At 37.6% G+C, this 27,311-nt stretch overlaps 1 pseudogene; it reads right to left on the reverse strand.

The window, feature by feature from the left end:
- Positions 1–1,906: 1,906 nt before the first annotated feature.
- LOC148195110 (uncharacterized) lies at positions 1,907–4,000 on the reverse strand (annotated as a pseudogene).
- Between the last annotated feature and the right edge of the window lie 23,311 nt (positions 4,001–27,311).

Consider the following 27,311-nt stretch of genomic DNA (forward strand, 5'->3'; position numbering starts at 1 on the left):
TGGTTGAAGATTGAGCTACATCTTGTTTGCTTGAGGACAAGCAAAGTTCTAAGTTTGGGGTTGTGATAACAGTTAAAAAACTATTATTTTCATGCTTAAAATTGATACTAAAAGCAACCTTTATACTTAGAAACTAGCTTGAAATCATGCTTTTCTTCATATTTTCAGAAATAAGAGAGCTGGACAGGTTTATGCTTGATTTCAGTGTTTTTGTGCAGGTTTTAAGGTGAATTTAGTGAAAGAAGTGAAGAAGGAGAGAGATGGAATCAGAAAAGACATCAAAAAGTGCAAAAGGAGAAGCCGCAACTGCCGCTCAGCGGCAGTTTACCGCTGAGCGGCACTCAGGAGCTCACGGGAGGACCGCTGAAGGGCAAAATGGCCGCTGAGGGGAAGAAACTACTCACGCACTTACCGCTGAGCGGCACTTTACCGTTGAGCGGCACACTTATGGGCTTGGACCTAGATTTTTTGTAATTTTAGAATAGTATATAAGCTTTAGGACGTCCTAGGGTTTGTATCTTTGGCAGAAACGAAGAAAACACTCTCTCTTCCATCCCTTGGGGTAGATTGGGAGATGGTGACAACTCTCCTCTTCTTTCTCTCGGGTTTTTCTATCTCTTTCATTCTTTCATTATTGTTCATCTAGGTTCACCATGAATATGGTGAACTAAACCTTGTATGTTTGTTGGGGAATCAATGTAATCTTTTGAAGCTCTCATATATGGAATTTGTGCTTGCATCTTAATCTAAGATTTATGCTTTCTTTCATCATTAGTTAGGGTTTTTCCTCTTTGCTTAATGCTTGCTTTGTTTAACTCATTCAATGCATGATTATTGATTTTGTCGATACGGGAACGTACGGGGAAGTCTAGATCCGGGGAATCTCTCCCAATATTATATTGGTTGTCGTTAAGCTCCTGCACTTGATGAACTAATTATTAGGAATGCTAGGAATTGTATGAACTCGTAATTAGGGAGAAGCCTTCTTGAAAGGTACTTTAGAGAGTGGCATTAACAATGATGATTTGAATGTTGAATTCCTAAAATATATGAGAGTGGATAAGATGAAATTGACCCCCAACAACATATTCATATATATATTTCATTGAAAGTGCTTGTCTTTTGCTTTTGCCATTGATCAAAACTCATGCATACATGTTTATTTTCTGTCTTGCATATTAAACTCCAAATATTTCGTTCTTAAGTCTTAGCTAATCAACGAACCACACAACTAAACTAGGCCGTGAGTCCTTTGGGAGAACGATACTTGGTCTTACCGAGTTTATTACTTGAAACGATTCGGTCATACTTGCCGATTGTTCAACAAGTTTGTGACATCATATTTTGGTGATCATAAATTTGTCCATCATATATATGGAAAAAATCTCCATTCCTAGAGTGACACATGGCCACTAACTAGGAGGAAAACTCTCCAATGAGAAGCTTCCACATATCTAAAACGAAATTCTTCTCCCTTAATCTCCAAGCTTAGCCAAAATGTTGACCCCTTGGTCAACACACCCATTTTGAAGGTCCAAGCATAGTCAACTTTGGGCCTTGACCCTTTGTTGACTTGTTTGGTCAAAATCCTATTCTACTTGGCCCAAAATACAAGGCCCAATTGAAATGCTATACTACTAGGCCCATAATACCAAGCCCAAATAAAATCTAGACTACTTGGCCCAAAATACAAGGCCCAAAATTATTCTTACTCTACTAAATCTTCATGATGACTTAAGATGGCCCAAGAGAAAGAGTTTAAGCCCATCTTCCATAGATGCCTCCAACACTTCATTAATGTCCTAGGTTATGGTAAGGGGTATGTCATCATCCCCTCCCTCTTGAAAAGGATTTGCCCTCAAATCTTCAACAAGGGCTAAAGGCAACTTCCTTTTCTTTATAATCTTCAATTCTCCCTTAGTTTTCCACCAGGGTCAAATATCCATTTTATAACACAAGTTAGAACAAGTGTTATAATAGAGAGTATGTGAAGGATGTAGCTCCCAATAAGGATACACCTTAAATGAAGTGAATGATTAAGGTCTTGGAAAGTAGGAGAATTTTTCTTGAAAATTTTATTTCCCACACAATGATGCTTTGGGTCTGTTCTTGCCATGCTTTTAGAGGAAGATGGCAAGGAGACCTTTACACTTTTACTCAAGCTTTTGGCCCTTAACATCATAATTTTCTTGTTGGGGAATTCTTGAGACTTGTACACCATGCTTTGACACTTAGAACAAAAGGTGTCTTTTATTTTCTTTTTACCTTCTTCTTTTTCTCTTTCTTTTTCTATTTTCTTTTTCATTTGTGCTTGATCCTCTTCCACTTGAGAAGGTGTGAGAGGATGAAGTACAGACTTCTTTTATTGTGAGTGATGGTTATTTCATTGGTTTGGCCATTATGTAGAGATTCTCTATCAAAAAGCCAAGGCCTTCCTAATAGAATGTGACAAGCATCCATAGGTACTATATCACATAGCACACCATCTTTATAATTCCCTATGGATAGCTTGACCATCACTTGTTGATTAACTTTTAATTCCTTGTCCTCATTGATCCATTGAAGTTTATAAGATTGAGGATGAGGAAAAGTAGCTAATCCAAGCTTGTTAACCAACCTAGTGCTACAACAATTTGAACATGAGCCACTATCCACAACAAGGGAACATGTTTTGGCTAAGATTTTACATCTAGTGTGGAAGTTGTTATCTTTTTGTGTGTGCTCTTGTGAACTAGGTTGATTATGGAGAACCCTTCTTATCATAAGAAGTTCTCCCTCACAAGGATGGGCATCCTCACTTGGACTTTCTTCTTCTTTCTTTGCACCAGTTCTCTCACTCTCACTATCACTTTCCTCATCTTAGCTACTATATAAATCAGTACCCCTTAAGATCATGGTCTTTTTGGTAGGGCATTGTGATGCACTGTGAACTCTACCAAGACACTTGAAACACTTAATTTCACTAGTGTGAGTATGAGATGATGTTCACACCCTTGGCCTTTCTTTTTCTTTCTCTTCTCTCTTCTCCCTCCCTAGATTCCTAGAGGGTTCTTCTTCTACCACTTGCTTACCCTTCCTCTTGGAGTCTTTCTTAACACTAGAGTTAGAATCGAAAGCTTTCAAACCTTTTCTTAAGAGTTGTTGCTTTACCTTAATGCAAATTTGTACCAAGTCATTTAAGTCTTGGAAGGGCAACAATTCCACTCTATCCTTAATCTCAAGATTAAGACCACTTAGAAACCTAGAGATGGTGGTCTCTTCTTCCTCCCTAATTCCTACCCTCAACATGTAGAGCTCCATCTTTTGCCTATAGCTCTCAATGCTCATGTCTATTTGTTGGAGTCTTTGGAGTTTGTCCATTAGCTCCCTATGATAGTATAAGGGAATGTGCCTTATTCTCATGGCACTTTTCAAGTCATTCCAATAGGTGACTTGGAGAAAATTAGAGAGTCTTCTCTCTCACACAACGGAGATCCACCAATACATGGCATTCCCTTGGAAACTCAATGTGGCCAATGTGACCTTTCTCCCCTCACTCACTTGATGACACTCAAAGAGTTGTTCAAGTTTCATCTCCTAATCTAAGTATGCCTCAACATTTTCTTTACCATGGAAATGGGGGAGGTCTACTCTAACCTCTCTTGGAGTGTTATCTCTATCATGAATTCTATGTGGGTGAGGTTGATAGTATTGGTTTGCAAGCCTATTATCTACCTCATGGTGTGTGAGTTGAGTTGGAGTTTTAGAACTCCTCCTTGTATGACTCCTACTTCTCTTTATTTCCTCTTGGGCTTTTTTTTTGTTTCTTATTAAGGACTCTAAGTTCTTCTTCCAACTTAGCAAGATACTCTTCTCTTTCAATTCTTTCTTTTTCTTTGAGAAGGGTTTCTTGCCTTTGCCAAATTTTAAGTGACTTTAGCTCTTTTGCTAAATTTTTCAAAGTGGGTTTTACATCCTCACTAGAGTCACTTCCAATTTCAAAGGAATTAGTCTTAGACATCCTTAAAGGTTTTCAAAAAGATGCAACGCAACAAACAAATACTTAAATTTCAAAGAAAGTTCCTTAAGAAATTTAAGGAGGCAAAAGACACCCAAGTTCACTTCCAGGAAAGGGAGGTGAATTACAATGGATTTCTTAAATACCAAGCCTTTCCTAGCCAAAGTTTACCTTAGGCACTCTTGAACCAAATTTCTCAAAGGGAACTAAAGTTGAAATTAAAGTTGACACACACTAAGTTATCACAATTAAAGAAAGCAAATAAACTAGTTATGCGGCCTAATGATTAAGTTAGAAGAACTTTGGTTCCTCCAACCAACCAACTAAAAAAAACAAAAATTACTAAGAAATAAAGGTTCTTGTTAGGAGATGGGATTGAGCACCAAAGACTCCACCAAGACACCTAACAAGGCCATGAGTTACAAGAGAAAAAAAAAAAAGAAGAAAGATTACAAAGCCAAAAATTACAACCAAATCAAAGCTACGTCCCAAGTTGTTTCTCTCCTTTCTTCTTTTTTTTTGGCTACCACTCTAGACTTCAAGCTCCCTTTGGGTCTCCACCACCTAGAAGGCTACCTCTAAGATATTGTATCACCTCAGAAAGAGAACCTACACCACACAAAGTAACCAAAGCCGAAATTGTTCAAGAAGAAACAAGGGATAAAAGCAATAAAAAGGTCCAAAAACAAGAAAGGCTTTGCAAAAGGAATTTAATTATGACAACTAAGAAATCCAAGAAGACAAGGAAGATATTAAAGATTAAGAAACAAAAGTTAGCACTCAAAAGAAATCCTAATGAAATGTGCTAGAATAGATTCACAAAACAAAAACTACTAGAAGAAAAGTGGGTGGTTCTTGTCTTTTGGCAACTTTGAGCAAATGGGGCACTAAGGCCACTCTTTTAACATCATAACCAAGAATTTTAGCCACTGCAAAGTGAAGATAAAAACCCAAAACAGTGAGCAAAATACGTTCCAAAAGAGATTGCACAAAAACCATGGTATTGGTCTAAGCACACAATATTTTTCAGCACTTTTCTAGGCTCTCTTTAGTACTCTTTTGAGGCCTTTTGCTTAAAAGAATTTAACACTTATTTTTCCACTCTTTTAAGGTGCAAAATAAGACCACCACCACACACTTGGAACAGAGGTGATTTATGGGTTTTAAAATCCACAAAGATAAGAAACACAAAATAGAAGAGAATCCTACTAGAATAAAAAAAATGGAGTTGAAAACTAGAAACGTCAATAGAGAAATTTTTTTTAAGAGCTTTCCAATGATCTAATGGCAAGTATTAACCCAAAACATCAAAGATAAGACCATCAAATGGTTGTATATGGTGCAGTTTTGCAAACTAAGTTATATATTTGTTTTGATGATTTTTCAAATTTACTAGAGAAAATTGACAAGAAAAGAACTACACATGACTCTAGACACACATGGATGGATTAAAAACTTAAAATGACTCAATAAATGAAATGCACCAAATATAAAATCAATAAAAGACCCAACAAAAAAGTAAGGAATGACTCAAAAAGGAAAAGACATAAAACAGTAGCCAAAACTAACAAAACATAACTTGAAAAACGCTAATGAAACCATTTTGGCAGCTTTGACCTTTGCTGAGTGTTTACTTATAACTTTCTGCACAGAACTCCAAATGAAGTGATTCATTTTTTGTTGGAAACTAAACTCAAAGCACTTTCATTTGCATATTTTTAAGTATTTTTTGGACAACTGGGATAGATGCATTTTAAGTTTCAAAATCCTCCCAGTTTACTGCCAGAAAAAAAATGATAGATGAAAAAAAACACACGTAAGGAAAGCATTAAACAACAAGGAAATAACAAAGGATCAAGACCAAGAAACTTAGCTCTTTGAAGAATCAAGGCTCTTGATACCAAATGATGGCAATGCTCTAGCTAGGACAAGCCAAATCTAGAAGCAACCAAGCCATGTACTCAAGATGCTCACGGTTTTGATGATAGTTTGCGGAATGGTGGTGGATGAAGATAGAAGGCTCACGGTTTTGGTGAGTTGTATGGTGAGGGAAGATGTGTTTAAGAGTTCTCTAAGAGAGGTTGGGCCAACTCTTAGAGGAAGGTGGCTAGAGGAGGCCACTTGGGTTGCTCTAGCCTAGGGTGACCTTAAAAGAGTAGTATGGCACAAAAATGGCAACATAACTTTACTCTAAATCAAAGGTGATTACATGATGGAGAGCACCTCTATGTATAGGCTTAGGTGTCTCAAAATGGGATGAAACTTTTACCTAAAAGATCCACCTTGGTTGTCTTGGAGAGCAAGGAGAAATCCTCTCCAATAGAAGGGAGACAAGTGGCAAAAATCCTCTCAAATCAGAGAGTGACATGTGGCCACTACCTATGGAAAAACTCTCCATTCCTAGAGTGACATATGGCCACTAACTAGGAGGAAAACTCTCCAATGGGAAGCTTCCACATGTCTAAAACGAAATTCTTCTCCCTTATTCTCCAAGCTTAGCCAAAATGTTGACCCCTTGGTCAACACACCCATTTTAGAGGTCCAAGCATAGTCAACTTTGGGCCTTGACCCTTTGTTGACTTGTTTGGTCAAAATCCAATTCTACTTGGCACAAAATACAAGGCCCAATTGAAATGCTACACTACTAGGCCCATAATACCAAGCCCAAATAAAATCTAGACTACTTGGCTCATAATACAAAGCCCAAATAAAATCTAGACTACTTGGCCCAAAATACAAGTTGTATGCCATCATTTTGTACTTATCCCATGCTTGCCCCAATGATTCCTCCATGCCTTGGTTGAAAGAAGAAATTTCCTGCTTCCCTTTGTTGATCTTTGGCTGTGGGAAGTATTTATTCAAAAATTTGGTTACCACATCTTCTCACCTAGTAAATCTGTTTTCAGGAAAAGAGTTTAGCCATAGTTTAGCGTTTCCTCCCATTGAAAAAGGAAATAAACTCAGTCTTATAGCATCATCTGGCACTCCATTCAGCTTCACAGTGTTGTAGATCTCATTAAAAGTGGTCAGATGCTCATATGGACTTTCATTGGACAGTCCATTGAATTGGTTTCTTTTTACCAGATGGATAAACGCAGGCTTCATCTTCATGCTTGTGGCGTTGACCATTGGCTTTGCAATGCTGTTAAAATGGTACGGACCAACAACAGTTGCATAATCTGCCAAAGTATGTCTGCCCTCATTATTGTCCATGCTTTTCTGATCAGATTGTAGGACCTGTGAAATTCTTTCTAGAGAAGGTACTCTAGAAATTCTCTTTCTTCGTGGCCTCCTACTAGTCTCAAGTCCTTCAAGAAGAGGTTCAAAACTTTTGTTGCTCCTTGTTCTTACTCTATCCTGCATAAACCAAACAAAACCCTAGAAAATATTGTTAGCACAAAAATAAAATAAAATTAAAAATAAAAGATACGAAAATAAAATAAAATAAAACAAAATAAAATGAAATAAAATGAAATAAAATAAAGCCAAAATTAATTAAGAATCACACAAATACAATAGTTTAAACCGTGAGTCCCCAGCAACGGCGCCAAAAACTTGTTAACAGATTGGCAAGTGTACCAAATCACACAAGTAATATAAAATGGTAAGACTTAAAATAAATGAGATCATTGGTTTGAGATGAAAAAACATAAAATAAAATATGAATGCAAATTGATCAATAATAGAGTAACACAGAGATGAACGAATGTTGTTTAATATGAGATGAATATGTTGTTGGGGTTAGATTTCACCAAGTTCCCTCTCATGTATATAAGAATTCCTCTTTATGAATTAATGTTAACGTCACTCACTAAAGTACTTAGAACCAAATCCCTTGACGCAATAAGCCTGCCTTAATTCCTAGTTCGTGCAATTCCTAGCGTTCCTAGAAAATTAAGTTGAAGATCAAGAGCTTAAGACGACCAACTACTCATACCCTCTGATGGAACCCTCTCCTAGCATTAAGCACGCAAGAAGAAGCTTCGAAACAGATGCACAGCGGAATAAGATTTGGTGCAGTGAAATGGATGCACAGAAAAGTGTTTGATGAAAGTTTGGATGAAGATGTGGTGTGTGTATGATGCCTCCAAGCTCAGAAGGCCTTCGTACTAAGGAAGGAAGCTAGAGGGGAGTATCTGAATTCGAAATTCAGAAGTGACTAAGGGATATAAGAGGCTGAGCAAACAATTCTGCAGCATTTCATTACATCCAAAAGTGAGCAAATACAAAGAAAAGGCCCTCTTATTTATAGGTGAAGAGGAGCCTAATTTCTGATTTAATTCCCTCCTAAATTCAAATTATTTAGCATAGAAGGCACATTCATTTTGATCCAGCAAGGTCCATGCCTCATTCCAGCTCAGCCAGCAAGGTGCATGCTTCATTCCAAAACAACCAAGTCACGTGGATAATGCTGGTGCATTTTCCATTCCGTAAGCACCTCCTTTTTGGCTCCTTTGATTGGCTCTATTGATTTAACTTCTTGGATGGCTCAATCTTGGTCTCCAAGATTTATTAGTTCCTACAAAACAAAGTATAAGTATATTAAAGAAAATCCTACTAAGACTTAGAGAAGAAAAATCAAGAATGAGTCTTTAACAATCCATCTTCACTTCCCTTTCTTAGCCTTAGCTTAAGTTGATACTTCTTTGAATGGAATGCCCTAAATGGGTTTCCATCACCCTCATCCCTGAGAAATATTACCCTTGGGAGAATTCAACAAGAACCTGAATTGTAAGGAACCTCCCGACACTCATGAAATTCATAAATCATGCGACTAAATGAGTTAAATAGAGCAAGCATTAAAACAGATGAATTCCTTAACAATTAATGAATAAAGCATATATGATTAAGAATCAATTCAAATACATGAGAGTTCACAAGGTTACATCATTCCCCAACAACAAATAGAGTTAAGTTCCCCATAGACATGGATAAACTAGATGTACAATGGAAAAGCATGAGATAGTAAAACCCTAAGAGTAGAAGAGGAAGCTTCCGCCTCTAGATCCGCCTCCAGAGAGTAGAAGAGTGTGTTGTTGTGTTGCTCTTGCCAGAGATATAATACCTAGAGCGCCAAGGTCGTTTAAAAAGAGTTGGAACAAAGTAGAAACAAGGCCCGATCCAAAAGGTCGATTTTTTAACACTCAATCCTCCTGCAGGTCGCCCGAGCTTCGTGCGGTTCCCTCTTCTGGTGCTTTTCTAGGCCTTTCTAAGCTCTATATCCTTAGCACTTCATCTCTGCTTCCTGTATTAACTCATGTTCTATCAAAACAAAGGGAACGAGTCATAAAATCATCAAATTCAACCTTAAGTCTCTTATTCACACAACTTAATGAAAAAGCATGAGTCCAAGCAAGTTTCTAAGTCAAAAAGGGTGCATTTAGTTTCAAAATTACATCATAGATAACGGTATTTTAAAACGTTATCACATAAAACCCATCCAACTCTCTTATTTCCACAACTTAAGCAAAAGAATGATTTCAAGCTAGTTTCTAAGTCATAAAGGGTGTTTTTGATGTCAAAATTAATTAAAAAAATAACGGTTTTTCAACCGTTATCACAAACCCAAACTTAGAACTTTGCTTGTTCTCAAGAAAACAATATGTAACTTAGTCTTCCACCAATCAATACAAGGATTCAACACATTCAAAAACTCTTTCTTTTAAGACAAGTAATTACTCAAAACAGCTAATCACATAGAATTCAGTCAAGATGCACACATGCCTTGATTCAAAATAACTCATCATGGTGTTCACATAATCACATAATGTCCAACAAATGTTATTCTCATGAATGATCAATTAACTAAGCATAGGTGTAATCATGTGTTCATGGAATCATTCCTCACCAGATAAAGTGTTTCACTCAATCACACAAGTGTATATAGAGGTCACTCATTTACTCTACTATCACAATGTCACATGAATCAGCTTTGCCTTTCATTTAACCACAATCAACCACACTCACAAGCAAGCATCATCACAAGGAATTTTCTATGGCTTATAATGTGGCTGGGCTAAGAAGAAAACTGGTTTTTCTGAATCACAAAATCCTTGAGTTAAGAGATACTTTCATCATTTAAACACAACCATTCTTACTTATTCCCAACTTTCCCTTGCATTGATCTTTTCTTTTCTTCCTTTTCTTTCCTTTTTCTTTTTCTTTTCATTAGCTCAACACTTAGCTCAATGCTTATTTATTTTCCCTTTTCAAATTTCCCAACAACCCCAAACTTGAACCTTTATCAATACCACAAATATTTTCAACTTAACTCAAGGTAAAGATTTTCAAAAAGGGTTTTCATATCATGTTCAAGGTTAAAGGTTCAAAGGATAGAACACATTATGCTCTCTTTTATTAGGCTCAAATCATGCATTGGCTAAAAAGGGATAACAATAGATGGTTGATCATATGACACATGCAAGCAATTGATTCAATCACAGAAAGTTGGGCAAAACCATTCATGCTTTCAACGTAATAGCAATCATTCACAAAAACTCTGAAATTCAAAACCTCACATATAAGCTCATTCAACATTCCATATATTCCAGATACACATCCTGCATAGCATCATAATCACAATCACAACATCATTCATCTGTTCACATAGCTTGTGAACAACCACCTGTATATCAGCATATGGTGCACAATCTCAACATCAATCAATATCCAAGCATCATCAAGCAATACTTATCATGAACAAGTCAATATCAAACCATCACATCAGATAAAGGTTTCAAATCGAGTACATGACAACCTATTCTAAAAACAGAAGCAAATAAGTTCAATAATACAAAAAAAAAGATAAGAAAAGTCATGCTCTAGTGTTGATAGCATCCATCAACCCATGCTATCGTCAGAATCTTCCTCCTCTCCTTCTTCAGCATCTTCAAAATCATCATCATCCTCATCATCTTCTTCCATAGTTGGAGCTTCAGCTGCTCCAGCTCCACTGGCCTGTGCCTGCTCCTCTGGCCATGCCACCACAGTGTTGAATTCATCCATAGTCCACCTTCGTTCAGGGGGTGTACCATACATCCCAATTATCATCTCTACAGTAGCCACCTGCCCTCTGTGAATAGACTGCAGCCTAGCCTCTATCTGAGACATATACATGTCCCTCATCTAAAAAGGCTCTGCATCATGAGGTGGTGCATGTGCCTGTGGTGCTCCTCTCCTTCTAGGAGGATGTCGTGGTGGTATTGGCTGAGCTACCTCATCTCCCCCACAATACTATCTATAATATGCCTCATCAATCGCCTTCTTAGGCCGCTCCAACGACGATCTAGAAGTGTTAACCCCAGCTAACTGATAACAGTTGAAAAACTGTTATTTTCATGATTAAAATTGACACTAAAAGCAACCTTTACACTTAGAAACTAGCTTGAAATCATGCTTTTCTTTATATTTTTGGAAATAAGAGAGCTGGACAGGTTTATGCTTGATTTTAGTGTTTTTGTGCAGGTTTTAAGGTGAATTTGGTGAAAGAAGTGAAGAAGGAGAGAGATGAAATCAGAAAAGACAACAAAAAGTGCAAAAGGAGAAGCCGAAGTCACCGCTCAGCGGCAGTTTACCGCTGAGCGGCACTCAGGAGTTTGCGGGAGGTCCGCTGAGGGGCAAAATGGCCGCTGAGGGGAGAAAACAAGTCACGCACTCACCGCTGAGCGGCAGTTTACCGCTGAGCGGTACTCTGGAAGTCACGGGAGATCCGCTGAGGGGCAAAATGGCCGCTGAGGGGAGAAAACAAGTCACGCAATCACCGCTGAGCGGTAGTTTACCGCTGAGCGGCACTTTAATGGGTTGGACTTGACTTTTTGTAATTTACGAATGATACATAAGCTTTAGGGTTTCCTAGGGTTAGGTATCTCTGGCTGGAACGAGGCAAACACTCTCTCTACCACCCCTTTGAAGGAGGATCTTGGATGCTGAGGCTTCCGCTTCACCTTTTTAGGGTTTATTCTTTCATTCTTTCATTGTAATTCATCTAGGTTCACCATGAATATGGTGAACTAACCTCTTTATGTTTGTTGGGGAATCAATGTAGTCTTGTGAAACTCTCATATATGGAATCTGTTTTTACATCTTTTATTTAAGATCTATGCTTTCTTTCATCATTAGTTAGGGTTTTTCCTCTTTGTTTAATGCTTGCATGGTTTAACTCATTCGATGCATGATTATTGGTTTTGTCGATACGGGAACGTACGGGGAAGTCTAGATCCGGGGAATTTCTCCCAATTTTATATTGGTTGTCGTTAAGCTCCTGAATTTATGAACTAATCATTAGGAATGCTAGGAATTGTATGAACTCGTGATTAGGGAGAAGCCTTCTGGAAAGGTACATTAGAGAGTGGCATTAACAATGGTGATTTGATCGTTGAATTCCTAAAGTATATGAGAGTGGATAAGATGAAATTGACCCCCAACAACATATCCATACATAAATTTCATTGAAAGTGTTTATCTCTTGTTTTCCCATTGATCACAATTCATGCATACATGTTTATTTTCTGTCTTGCATTTTAAACCCCAATTAATTCGTTTGTAAGTCTTAGTTAATTAAGAAATCACATAACTAAACTAGGCCGTGAGTCCTTTGGGAAGAACGATACTTGGTCTTACCAAGTTTTATTACTTGAACGATTCGGTCATACTTGCCGATTGAAAACAAGTTTGTGACATCATAATTTGGTGTTCATAAATTTGTCCATCAAGTTTTTGGCGCCGTTGCCGGGGACTCGTGGTTTAACTGGTTAATTTGTGTGATTATTAATTATCTTTGACTTATTTTTTTATTTTATTTTTAAATTTCGAATTTTTATTTTATTTTATTTCTTTTTGTGCTAACCAAATCTTCTAGGGTTTTGTGTTCTTGTGTATGCAGGAGGCAATTCGAACTAGGAGCAAGAAAACAACAGAACCGTTGCTTGAAGGATTAGAAGACAGTAGACGGAGGAGAAGAATCAGAACATCTAGAGAACTTTTCCCTCCTCCGGAAACTCTGTTGCAACCATCACCACAAGGTTCTGACAATAGCACAGAAAATATGGAGAATAATCATATCAGAAGAACTCTTGCTGATTACACTAATGTAGCTGGACCTCAACATTTTAACAGCATAGCTAGACCTAGAGTCAATGCAGCCAATATGGAGGTCAAACCAGCATTGATCCAACTGGTGAAGAGTAATCAATTCAATGGGTTATCTCATGAAAGCCCATATGAGCACCTGACTACATTTAATGAAATTTGCAACACAGTGAAAATCAATGGGGTGTCAGACGAAGCAATCAAACTTAGTTTGTTTCCTTTCTCATTGGGAGGCAACGCTAAGCTTTGGTTGAACTCTTTTCCAGAAGGAAGTTTCACAGAGTGGGAAGCAGTGGTAACAAAGTTTTTGAACAAGTACTTTCCACAATCAAAGGTGACAAAAGGCAAGCAAGAGATATCTTCATTTAAGCAGGGCATGGAAGAGTCACTGGGGCATGCATGGGATAGATACAAAAGTCTGCTAAGAAAAACACCCACGCATGGCTTCAAAGAAGAAGAAGTAGTCCTAACTTTCCTTGGAGGTCTTGGTTCACAAGCTAAGATGATGCTTCATGCCTCAACAGGAGGAAACATTAAATGGAAAACTCCAGAGGAAGCAACTGAAATTATTGAAAATATGGCTATTAATGACAATGAACTCAATATTGAAAAAGGAGATTTTAGTCAGAAGGAGTTGTTACAATTAAATGAGGCTTTGCTTATTCAAAATAGAATTATCTCTCAACAGCTTGAAGAATTAACTATGAAACTTTCTCAAATACCACAGGAAATACAACAGGTCTCAATGGTTCAAGTGCAACAACCAAAATGGCAGATGCAATGTACTCCAGTTGAGAAAACAACAAAGCTTGAAGAGACTTTCCAAAGATTCTTGAAGACGAATGTGTCTTATTGTCATAATGTAGATGTTGCATTTAAAAAAATGGAGGTTTATGTTGAGAGAATAGTTGACGAGATGAAACATGATAATCTGGGAAAGGAGTGTAAAACTATTGTGACTAGAAGTGGTAGAGTGTTAGAGGAGAGAAAAAAAGAAAGAGAAGAGAAAGAAAATGAGAGTGAGAGTGAAAAAGAAACATGTGAGTGGAAAGAAAGAGTTGAGAGAGAGAAAAAGGAAAAAGAAGAAGAGGAGAGGAGAGAAAAAAAAGAGAGAGAAGAGAGAGAGGAGAGACAGAAAGAAAAAGAGTATGAAAAGCCACTTCCTTATCCAAAGAGTTATTCGAGGAAGGAGAAAGAAAAGCAGTTGGAAAGATTCATGGAATTGTTTAAAAAGTTGGAGATTACTATACCATTCTCTGAAGCATTGCAACAGATGCCAGCATATGCGAAATTTTTGAAGGAACTTCTCACAAAGAAACACAAGTACATTGAGAAGGAAACTATCAATATACAGGGCAACTGCAGTGCAATCATACAGAAACTACCTCCTAAACTTAAAGATCCAGGAAGCTTCACTATTCCATGCACCATAGGAGATGTGAAAGTTGGAAGAGCATTGATTGATTTGGGAGCTAGCATTAATCTAATGCCGCTATCCATGTGCAGAACAATTCAGGGGCTGGAAATTAAACCAACCAGAATGGCTCTTCAATTGGCAGACAGGTCTCTTAAGTATCCATATGGAGTTGTTGAAGATGTTCTAGTGAAGGTTGACAAATTTGTATTCCCAGTGGATTTTATTGTGATGGAGATGGAAGGAACTAGTGATGTTCCTCTTATTCTTGGGAGACCTTTTATGAAGACTGCTAGAGTTTTGATTGATGTAGAGAATGGTAAGCTTAAATTGAGAGTTGACGATGAAGAAGTCACTTTTGACGTATCCAAGGCCATGACATATCCAAATGATGACAAAGCATGTTTTCAATTTGATGAACTTGACGAAGTTTGTATGGTGCAAGAAAGGATGGTGCGAAATATTTCTCCATTGGAAAAAACTCTCATTGATGCGTGTGAAGATTTAGATGAAGAAGAAGAGAAATTGATTGATGAATGTCTGATGGACTTGGAAACATTGAAAAAGAGTCCAGAGGAAGATCCAAGATTTGAAATAATTGATAAGGAAGAAACAGTCAAAACACAGACACCAGAATTAAAAAGATTGCCATCACATCTGAAATATGTATTTTTAGAAGAAGATGGAACAAAGCCAGTCATCATCAATAACTCTTTATCTTCACAAGAAGAAGAGCAATTGATAGAAATTCTGAAAGCCAACAAAGAAGCAATGGGGTGGTCAATATCAGATCTCAAAGGTATTAGCCCAACTTACTGCATGCACAAAGTTTTTATGGAAGAAGATTATAAACCAAGTGCTCAACCACAGAGAAGGTTAAATCCTGTTATGAAGGAGGTTGTCAGAAAAGAAGTGTTGAAACTGTTAGAAGCTGGTATCATCTATCCAATCTCTGACAGTGAATGGGTGAGTCCAGTACAGGTGGTTCCAAAGAAAGGTGGGATGACAGTAATTTATAATGATAAGAATGAACTTATTCCTACTCGGACAGTTACTGGTTGGCGTATGTGCATTGATTACAGGAAGCTGAATAAAGCTACTAGGAAAGATCATTTTCCTCTTCCTTTCATGGATCAGATGCTAGAAAGGTTATCAGGGCAGGCTTTTTATTGTTTTCTAGATGGATATTCTGGATATAATCAAATTGTGGTGGATCCAAAAGACCAGGAGAAGACGGCTTTTACTTGTCCTTTTGGTATCTTTGCGTATAGAAAGATGCCTTTTGGATTATGTAATGCTCCAGCTACGTTTCAGAGGTGTATGCAGGCAATTTTTGCGGATCTTTTAGAAAAATGCATTGAAGTATTCATGGATGATTTCTCAGTTTTTGGAAATTCTTTCCAAAGATGTTTGGCTAATTTGAACACTGTCCTCAAAAGATGTGTTCAGACAAATCTTGTTTTGAATTGGGAAAAATGTCATTTCATGGTAACTGAAGGAATTGTATTGGGGCACAAAATCTCTGCTAAAGGAATTGAGGTAGACAAAGCTAAAGTAGAAGTCATTGAGAAACTACCTCCACCAACAAATGTAAAGGGGATTAGAAGTTTTCTTGGTCATGCTGGGTTCTATAGAAGATTCATCAAGGACTTCTCAAAAATTGCTAAACCATTGAGTAATCTTTTGATGAAGGATGCACCTTTTGTGATGAATGAAGATTGCTTGAAAGCTTTTGACACATTGAAGAAGAAGTTAGTGTCAGCTCCAGTAATTGTAGCACCAGATTGGAATCAAAACTTTGAATTAATGTGTGATGCAAGTGATTATGCAATAGGAGTTGTCCTTGGTCAGCGGAAAGAACAAAAGTTTCATCCAATTTATTATGCTAGCAAGGTTCTGAATGATGCTCAACTGAATTATGCTACAACTGAGAAAGAATTTCTTGCTATTGTGTATGCTTTAGAGAAATTTAGACCTTATCTTATTGGATCCAAGGTAACTGTCTATACAGATCATGCAGCTATCAAATATTTGTTGACAAAACCAGATTCTAAGCCACGTCTGATTAGATGGGTTTTACTATTGCAAGAATTTGATGTAGACATCCGTGATAAGAAAGGAAGTGAAAACTTAATTGCTGATCATTTGTCACGGTTAGTCAATAATGAAGTCACTAGCAAGGAGTCTGAAATCTGGGAATCTTTTTCAGATGAATCACTCATGTATATTCAGCAGAGACCCTGGTTTGCTGATATGGCTAATTTCAAAGCTGCAAGGGTCATGCCGGAAGACTTAACTTGGCAACAAAGAAAGAAATTTTTGCATGATGCCAAACAGTTTGTTTGGGATGATCCTTATTTGTTCAAAATTGGAGCAGATAATCTTCTGAGGAGATGTGTTACAAATGAAGAAGCAGAAGGAATTCTCTGGCATTGTCATGATTCACCTTATGGAGGACATTTTAATGGAGAAAGAACAGCAGCAAAAGTCCTTCAATCAGGATTTTATTGGCCAACTTTGTTTAAAGATGCTCATAATCATGCTAAAAATTGTGACAAATGTCAAAGAGCAGGGACAATCACTAAACGTCATGAGATGCCTTTACAAGGTATTTTAGAGGTGGAGGTTTTTGATTGTTGGGGTATTGACTTTGTTGGACCCTTCCCTCCATCTTTCAACAATGAATATATTCTGGTAGCAGTGGATTATGTGAGTAAATGGGTGGAAGCATTAGCTTGTCCTAAAAATGATGCTAGCACGGTAATTAAATTCCTGAAGAGGCAGATATTTTCACGTTTTGGCACTCCAAGAGTGTTGATCAGTGATGGAGGATCTCATTTTTGCAATTATCAGCTAGAGAAAGTACTCAAACACTATGGAGTAAAACATAAAGTAGCTGCACCTTATCATCCGCAAACCAATGGACAAGCTGAGGTATCTAACAGGGAGATAAAACGGATCCTGGAAAAAACAGTGACTTCATCAAGAAAGGATTGGTCTCTCAAATTGGATGATGCTCTTTGGGCTTATAGGACAACAATGAAGACGTCTATGGGATTATCACCATTCCAATTAGTCTATGGGAAAGCCTGCCATTTGCCTGTAGAATTGGAGCATAAAGCATTATGGGCTTTGAAATTCTTGAATTTCGATCCTTATGAAACTAAATGCACACGCAGACGGCAGATTTTGGAGCTTGAAGAAATGCGATTACATGCATATGATTCATCCAAGGCTTACAAAGACAAAATTAAATTTTATCATGACAGAAAGTTGGTGAATAGAGTTTTCAATCCAGGACAACAGGTATTATTGTTCAATTCAAGATTGAAGATATTTCCTGGGAAGCTGAAGTCAAAATGGTCAGGACCATATGTGATAAAAGAAGTGCATCCGCATGGAGCAATTGAAATATTTAATCCAGTTGCTGCTGATCCACAAAAGAGTTGGGTGGTGAATGGTCAACGTCTCAAACCTTATCTAGGGGGAGAGGTGCAACAATTTTCCATAATGATGTTGTTGGTTGATCCTTGAAAGTTTTGGTCAGGCTCGTGACGTTAAACAAGCGCTCACTGGGAGGCAACCCAGAGTTTTGTAAGTATTTTCTGTTTTTAGATTAGGTTTGATGTACTCTATTTGAAACCTGGTTTCTTGTGATGGTTTGCTATTAACTGTGATTTGATAAGTAATGCTGAATGATGCTTATGATTGATTGATGTTGAGATGATGTGCACATTAAATGCTTATACAGGTGATTCACAAGCTTTGTGAACAAATGCATGATATCATGATTGTGATTGTGAAATTAAGCAGGATGTGTATGTCAAATGTGAATGAGCTTATGTGTGAGATTTTGAGCTCCAGAGTTGTTATTGTTGAATGCTATTACTTTGAAAGCATGAATGATTTTGCCCAGGTTTTCTATGATTGAATTAATTGCTTGTTTTGCATCACATGATCAAGGCCATTTGTTGAAAACCTTTTTATTGGCCAAATTCATACAATTAGCCCACTAAAAGAGAACACTTTGTGTTCTATCCTTTGAACCCTTAGCCTTCAATATACACTGAAAACCCTTGATTGAAAATCTTTACCTTGAGTTAAGTAGAAGATCTTGTGTGGTATTGTTAAATGTTCAAGTTTGGGGTTGTTGGGAAAACATGAAAAGCATTGAGCTAAGAGCTAAAAAGTAAGAATATGCAAAGAAAAAGAAAAGAAAAGAAAAAGAAGCAAAGCTCAATGCAAAGGCAAAAGAAAGTTGGGAAAGAATAAGATGATTGTGTTGTATAATTCTCTTAACTCAAGGATTTTGTGATCTAGAAAAACCAATTTTCTTGTTAGCCCAGCCACATTATAAGCCATAGAAAAGTCCTTGTGATGATGCATGCTTGTGAATGTTTTTGATTGTGGTAAAATGAAAGGCAAAGTTGATTCATGTAACATTGTGATAGTAGAGTGAATGAGTGATCATCTCTTATACACTTGAGTGTGAGTGAAACACTTGACTTAGTGAGGAAATATCACATGAACACATGAACATCCATGTTTAATTGATTGATCATTCATGAAAATAGCATTTGTTGGAATTTAAATGACTTTGTGAACACTAAAGCATGTGCACATCTTGATTGAACTCTTGGTCATAAGTTTGAGTGAAGTTTTTGCTTATCTTGAAAAGAAGATTTTTGAATGAAGTGAATCATCATATGAATTGGTTGAAGATAGAGTTACATCTTATTTGCTTGAGGACAAGCAAAGTTTTAAGTTTGGGGTTGTGATAACAGTTGAAAAACTGTTATTTTCATGATTAAAATTGACACTAAAAGCAACCTTTACACTTAGAAACTAGCTTGAAATCATGCTTTTCTTTATATTTTTGGAAATAAGAGAGCTGGACAGGTTTATGCTTGATTTCAGTGTTTTTGTGCAGGTTTTAAGGTGAATTTGGTGAAAGAAGTGAAGAAGGAGAGAGATGAAATCAGAAAAGACAACAAAAAGTGCAAAAGGAGAAGCCGAAGTCACCGCTCAGCGGCAGTTTACCGCTTAGCGGCACTCAGGAGTTTGCGAGAGGTCCGCTGAGGGGCAAAATGGCCGCTGAGGGGAGAAAACAAGTCACGCACTCACCGCTGAGCGGCAATTTACCGCTGAGCGGCAGTTTACCGCTGAGCGGTACTCTGGAAGTCACGGGAGATCCGCTGAGGGGCAAAATGGCCGCTGAGGGGAGAAAACAAGTCACGCAATCACCGCTGAGCGGTAGTTTACCGCTGAGCGGCACTTTAATGGGCTTGGACTTGACTTTTTGTAATTTACGAATGATACATAAGCTTTAGGGTTTCCTAGGGTTAGGTATCTCTGGCTGGAACGAGGCAAACACTCTCTCTACCACCCCTTTGAAGGAGGATCTTGGATGCTGAGGCTTCCGCTTCACCTTTTTAGGGTTTATTCTTTCATTCTTTCATTGTAATTCATCTAGGTTCACCATGAATATGGTGAACTAACCTCTTTATGTTTGTTGGGGAATCAATGTAGTCTTGTGAAACTCTCATATATGGAATCTGTTTTTACATCTTTTATTTAAGATCTATGCTTTCTTTCATCATTAGTTAGGGTTTTTCCTCTTTGTTTAATGCTTGCATGGTTTAACTCATTCGATGCATGATTATTGGTTTTGTCGATACGGGAACGTACGGGGAAGTCTAGATCCGGGGAATTTCTCCCAATTTTATATTGGTTGTCGTTAAGCTCCTGAATTTATGAACTAATCATTAGGAATGCTAGGAATTGTATGAACTCATGATTAGGGAGAAGCCTTCTGGAAAGGTACATTAGAGAGTGGCATTAACAATGGTGATTTGATCGTTGAATTCCTAAAGTATATGAGAGTGGATAAGATGAAATTGACCCCCAACAACATATCCATACATAAATTTCATTGAAAGTGTTTATCTCTTGTTTTGCCATTGATCACAATTCATGCATACATGTTTATTTTCTGTCTTGCATTTTAAACCCCAATTAATTCGTTTGTAAGTCTTAGTTAATTAAGAAATCACATAACTAAACTAGGCCGTGAGTCCTTTGGGAAGAACGATACTTGGTCTTACCAAGTTTTATTACTTGAACGATTCGGTCATACTTGCCGATTGAAAACAAGTTTGTGACATCATAATTTGGTGTTCATAAATTTGTCCATCACTAACTCACAAAGGGGTGTCATCAGAGATGGATGTCCCAAGGGTTACTTGTTGTTCATAGTACTGGCACAAGTCTGAATCTCACTTGCTATGACCTATCCAATATTAATGCTCATCCCTCTAAGCACACAATATAGAAAAAGGGCCCTACTGATAGTAATATCAGAGAGATGACAACAAGGTTGGATATTGGCATGAGAAAACGCCGTCCAGTATTTTGCCATGGGAGTCAAATCAACTCTCCTAATATGCATGGCTGCACCATTCCTATTCCTCTGAAAATGCCCTCGAGGAAAACACAACACACTCTCCATATCATCAAACTTTGCTCCCTCTTCCATGTTTAGAGCAAACTGACACTGTACACCAGTCCATTCAGTATGTAGAAACCTGTTAATAGAGTCAGGATCATACCGAATGATTTTTCCTCTGACATAACTCATGTAGACCTTTGTGTGAGAGTCACAAAATGGTCTTGCATTGGTGTAGAATTCCTTGACCACTGCTATGTTGGCTGGTACAAGGCAAGTGGCTATTCTCTCCCAATTTCTACTCTCTAGTTCCTCTCCAAATTGTGGAGCCAAGTCTGGTATTCAACCCGCCTTTCGCTCCATCAAGAGCCTTCTATCTTGAACAGTGAGGAAGTGTTGCTCATGTCTACGGGAAAGGAACTTGTTGGAATAGGGGTGCTCTGGTTCCTTCCTCTTATTTCCCACAGTCTTGATTCTTTTGCCCGATGAGGAGTGATGAGAGGGGTCGCACCTCCCAACAAAAGTTGTGCATAAAAGAATGCAGTATAGTACTAGGAAGTGACTCCTAGGTCGTCTCTCAAGGACCAAATTTGGGTTCAGTCTCAGGTCAACACGAAGTGGGGGGTTTTGGGAAAGTGTTTTTAACAGTAATTGAACTTAAATTAAAATGGAAATTAAACACGGATGTAAACACAAATATAAACACATAATTAAAATGATTCGTCACTTAAAGCTACATCGTAACTAAAATATCACAACCATGAAAAATAGAGAACATCAAAATGAAAAACGCTTTAACCAAATTAAAAGTGCAACATTGAGCTAAACAATTTAAATGCAAACTGAGAATGGCGGGCAATTTAAATGAATGCTTAAAGAGATTAAACATTAAATGCTTGCTTGAATATGTAAAGAAAACTTAAACCCCTTCCGTGACACCACTAAAACAAATCACCCTTCTCCTCTTTGCTTCCAACCATGGCACCTCAAGGTTCCAACACGTAACCGTACACACCACTTCACCTACTACATTCAACCACTTTAACTCCAATACAAACCAACATGAATATTCTATTCTAAAGCAAAAGTTGATGGCTTGTTCACGGGTTCTGGGCCTTGCCCTTCCAGCAAAATTAAATGGAAATGAAGTCCATTAAAATACTATAAAGTAATGCACATTAAATCAACTAGTCATTCCAAGTTGTATGTATACTTCCTCGGTGCAGGCAAAGAAAAGAAAGGGGCTCCACTTACGTTCACTCCATTTCACCTCTCAATCTCCATCTCGGGATTTTCAATTTGAAAAGTATGTTGCTCCCTTCTCCAGACCGTGATAGCGCACACCACTATTTCACCTACTCTACTCCTTCAATCTTAAATCAATAAAACAATCTCTCTTCTTGCGTACGCTCCCTGCATTCCAGCTCCTTCACCATTTCCTCCACCAAATCAAATCACCATGCACACCATTTTCCATCACCGCTCCATTTCTCTCTCAGCTCATCATCCACACTTATCCAAAAGAAAGAAGAAAACAATTGTGTTGCTATTGTCTAAAGAAAGAAAAGAAAAACTCATTTCCCTACTGGAATAAAAACCAAGATGTTTCATTCATCCCTCTGTGTTTGCAAAAAAAAATAATAAACGGAGAAGTAATTGTGCTTCATTTCTCATCCACTATGACAACGTAAAAACTTGTTCAAGCACAAGCATAAAAACCCTCAAAATAACATTCAAAAGCAAAGCAAAGAGCCATCCCCGGCAGCTAGAAAATAAAATCAGAGAGAGTGGCGGCTGGAGCTTCCAGGTGTGCAAAACCAAACCCGTCCAGGCCGTTTCCCACAACCCTCCAAAATCATTCTCCACATGTGCACCTCATCCGTAGCCCTCCATGTGGTGTCCGTATTTTTCTAAATATGAAAGATGATACCCCTCTCTAGGGTGGCTGCCCTAATGAATGAAGAAGTGCATCCCCGCATTCCCGTAAAGCCCTCTGGATCTCCTCCCGTGTGCTTGCTGGACCGAGAACTTTCTTCAAAGCTCTGGATGCATTGTTGGATTGGACGTGGTGAAGGCTTCTTCGTGCACCTCCTTCCTCCAGCTGCTGGCTGTCATAGCTCCCCCTCATGGGCCGTGGAGTAGCTTTCATTCAAGCTGGACGTATGAAGCTCTCCAAGTTGCTACTGGACCATGCCTTGCTACTTGACCTATGTGGATTCTTTGCTGAATGCGTGAAGATGTGCACCTCCCTCTGGATGAAGCCCATGCTTGGTGCTTGTTGCTGTCCTGGACGTGCTGCACTCTTGCTGGATACACCCCACCTTTGCTGGACTGCTTCTACTCTTTGCTGTAGCCGCTGGACCGAGGTTACTGGGTGCACCGCTGCTTCCGCGTGTGTTGATGTGTGCTTTGGGCCGTGACCGTGCTGGACACAAGGCTGATGGATGCTCAGGGGAACTTAAGCCCATCTGCGATAGTACCGCTCAGCGGTAATTGCCGCTCAGCGGCACTTTCTTGATGTGCCCTTCTCCTTCTTTTCTTGACCTACGTGCCTTCCTAGCATACCCCTCATAGGTTCCCTGCAATTCAATGTTAAAAATGCTTATGCAAATCCTAAAAATAAACAAACAGAAAACAATCAATCAACTGGGTTGCCTCCCAGGTAGCGCTTGTTTAACGTCACGAGCCTGACCCAAAATCCACCAACACCCATCAGTAGGTGTTTCAAACTTACCAGCACCCATCAGTAGGTGCAAAATCTTCTCACCAACACCCATCAGTAGGTGTTACAAACTTAGTATCCTTCAGTAGATACTTAACCACCTAGCATCCTTCAGTAGATGCTAAATCCAACAAAATAATGTCGAGAATAATGTTCACAAATTACAAATTATAAAACCAAATCAAAAGTTTGTAAATCTACTGGGTTGCCTCCCAGCAAGCGCTCTTTTAACGTCATTAGCTTGACCCAGTAAAGCTCATGTTCCTTCTTCTTTTTCTTCTTTCTACTGAACTTCTTCAGAAATTTGATCAAACCAGGAACCTGTTGCAATGTCTCAATCATAGGAACTTTAATCTCCAATTTCTTGAAGATTTCCATAAAGCACTTAAATTTCTTTTCCTTCCTATGATTCTTCTTTAGATGAGGATGTGATTTTTCATGTGATTTCTTCTTCTTTCCTCTCATCTTCTTTTTCTTCCTTTTTCTCTCCCTAAATTTTCTCTTTTTCTCTTCTTTTATTTTTTTCTTCCTTTCTCTTTTTCTCCTCAACTTCTTTATCTTCACACAAATTTTCTTTCTCTCTTCTCTCTCAACCAATTCTTTTTCTTTTTCTTCATCTTTATCTTTCTCACTCAACTCTTCTTTCTCTTTTCTCTCTACCCTTTCCTCATCTCCCTCTAATTTTTCCTCATCAAGAATCTTGTCACTTTCAGTGATAATGACTTGCCCTTCCTCCTTAAGGTTAACATCAGTATTAACATCATCATTTAATATCTGACTAATGTGACGAAGTTGCATCTCCATTCTTTTACATGATTCTTCAATGCTTTTCTGAGTAGAGTCGGAATTTTTTAAAAATCGTTGAAGGGTGTCCTCCAACCTATCCAAACTTCCTGATAGAAAGGGTTGTTGCTGCCATTGTTGTTGTGGTTGGTTCTCAAATTGTCCAGCAGCTTGCCAAAATTGGCTTTGATCCATGCTTGAGTGAGGTTCCCACCATTGGTTGAGATTACTTTGGTAGAATTGAGTGCCCCTATAGTTAAACTCTTGACCAAATTGCATTCTGCAGACATTAGGCACAAAACCCTAAAAACAATTGTTAGCACAAAAAGATAGAGAAAAGAAAAAAAAAATCAAAGGATATAATTGAAAAGATAAGAAGATAGGAAATAAAAACAGAAAAATAAAAACATAAAATAAAATAAAATAAAATAAAATACAAACAGAAAATAAAATAAAATAAAATAAAATATAATCTAATCAAATAAAATAAAATCAAATAAAAACCGAAAAATAAAAAACAGAAAATAAAAACAGAAAATAGAAAAACAGAAAACAGAAAAAATAAAATAAAATCAAATAAAATACAAACTGAAGAATATAAACAGAAAAATAAAATAAAATAAAAATTCGAAATTAAAATAAAATCTAATCTAAAAAGATAAAAATAAAATCTAACCTAAAGGATAAAAATAAAATCTAAAAAGATAAAATAATAAAAACAGAAAAAATAAAAACAGAAATTCAAAATTAAAGTCAAAGATAATCAATAATCACACAAATTAACCAGTTAAACCACGAATCCCCGGCAACGGCGCCAAAAACTTGATGGACAAATTTGTAAGCACCAAAATATGATGTCACAAACTTGTTTCACAATCGGCAAGTATGACCGAATCGTTCAAGTAATAAAACTTGGTAAGACCAAGTATCGTTCTTCCCAAAGGACTCACGGCCTAGTTTAGTTATGTGATTTCTTGATTAGCTAAGACTTAAGAAAACAATAATTGAAATTTTAATATGCAAGACGAAAATAAACATGTATGCATGAATTGATCAATGGCAAAGATAAACACTTTCAATGGATTAAATGAATGAATATGTTGTTGGGGGTCAATTTCATCTCATCCACTCTCATATATTTTAGGAATTCCTCTTTCAAATCATCATTGTTAATGCCACTCTCTAATGTACCATTCTAGATGGCTTCTCCCTAATCAAATAGTTCATACAATTCCTAGCATTCCTAATGATTAGTTCATGAGTGCAGGAGCTTAAGGCAACCAATATAATGTTGTCAGTAAAATATTGGGAGAAATTCCCCGGATCTAGATTTCCCCGTACGTGTCCGTATCAACAAAACCAATAATCATGCATTAGAATGAGTTAAACAATGCAAGCATTGAGCAAAGAGGAAAAACCCTAACTAATGATGAAAAGAAAGCATATGTCTTAATTCAAAGATGTATTCAACAAATCCATATATGAGAGCTTCAAGAGATTACATTGATTCCCCAACAAACATACAAGGTTTAGTTCACCATATTCATGGTGAACCTAGATGAATAACAATGAAAGTATGAAAGAATAAACCCAATAAAGGTGAAGAGGTAGCCTGAGCATCCAAGATCCTCCTTCAAAGGGGTGAAAGAGAGAGTGTTTGCCTCGTTTCTGCCAAAGATCCTAACTATAGGACGTGCAAGCCCTTATATACTAATCTAGAGTTACAAAAGATTACAAAAGCCCAAGCCCAAAAAGTGCCGCTCAGCGCCATTTACCGCTCAGCGGTGATTACGCGTCTTCTTTCTTCCCCTCAGCGGCCATTTGCCCCTCAGCGGTTCCAACGCCACCTCTTGAGTGCCGCTCAGCGGTAGTTTGCCGCTGAGCGGTGCCTTCGACTTCTCTTTTTGCACTCTTTCTTGTCTTTTCTAATGTCCTCTCTCTCATTCTTCACTTCTTTCACCAAATTCACCTCAAAACCTGCACAAAAACACTCAAATCAAGCATAAACCTGTCCAGCTCTCTTATTTCTGAAAATATAAACAAAATGCATGATTTCAAGCTAGTTTCTAAGTCTAAAGGTTGCTTTTAGTATCACTTTTAAGCATGAAAATAACAGTTTTTCAACTGTTATCACAACCCCAAACTTAGAACTTTGCTTGTCCTCAAGCAAACAAAATGTAACTCCATCTCCAACCAATTCATATGATGGTTCACAAAGTTATTTAAATTCCAACAAATGCTATTTTTCATGAATGATCAATCAATTAAGCATGGATGTTCATGTGCTTATGGAATCTTTCCTCACTAGGTAAAGTGTTTCACTCAACACACAAGTGTATAAGAGGTAAAGTGTTTCACTCATTCACTCCACTATCACAATGTCACATGAATCAACTTTGCCTTTCATTTTACCACAATCAAAAACATTCACAAGCATGCATCATCACAAGGACTTTTCAATGGCTTATAATGTGGCTGGGCTAACAAGAAAATTGGTTTTTCTGGATCACAAAATCCTTGAGTTAAGAGAATAACAACACAATCTTCTTATTCATTCCCAACTTCTTTTGCCTTTGCTTTTGCATTTGCATTGAGCTTTGCTTCTTTTTCTTTTCTTTTCTTTGCATATTCTTAGTTTTTAGCTCTTAGCTCAATGCTTTTTCCTTTTTCATGTTTCCCCAATAACCCCAAACTTGAACATTTAACAATACCACACAAGATCTTCTACTTAACTCAAGGTAAAGATTTCAATCAAGGGTGTTCAGTGTATATTTAAGGCTAAGGGTTCAAAGGATAGAACACAACGTGTTCTCTTTTAGAAGGCTAACTTTATGAATTTGGCCAATAAAAAGGGTTTCAAAAA

Source organism: Vigna umbellata, chromosome 7, assembly GCF_029865625.1.
Source record: "Vigna umbellata cultivar VRB3 chromosome 7, Vumbellata_1.0, whole genome shotgun sequence".
Classification (NCBI taxonomy): Eukaryota; Viridiplantae; Streptophyta; class Magnoliopsida; order Fabales; family Fabaceae; genus Vigna; species Vigna umbellata.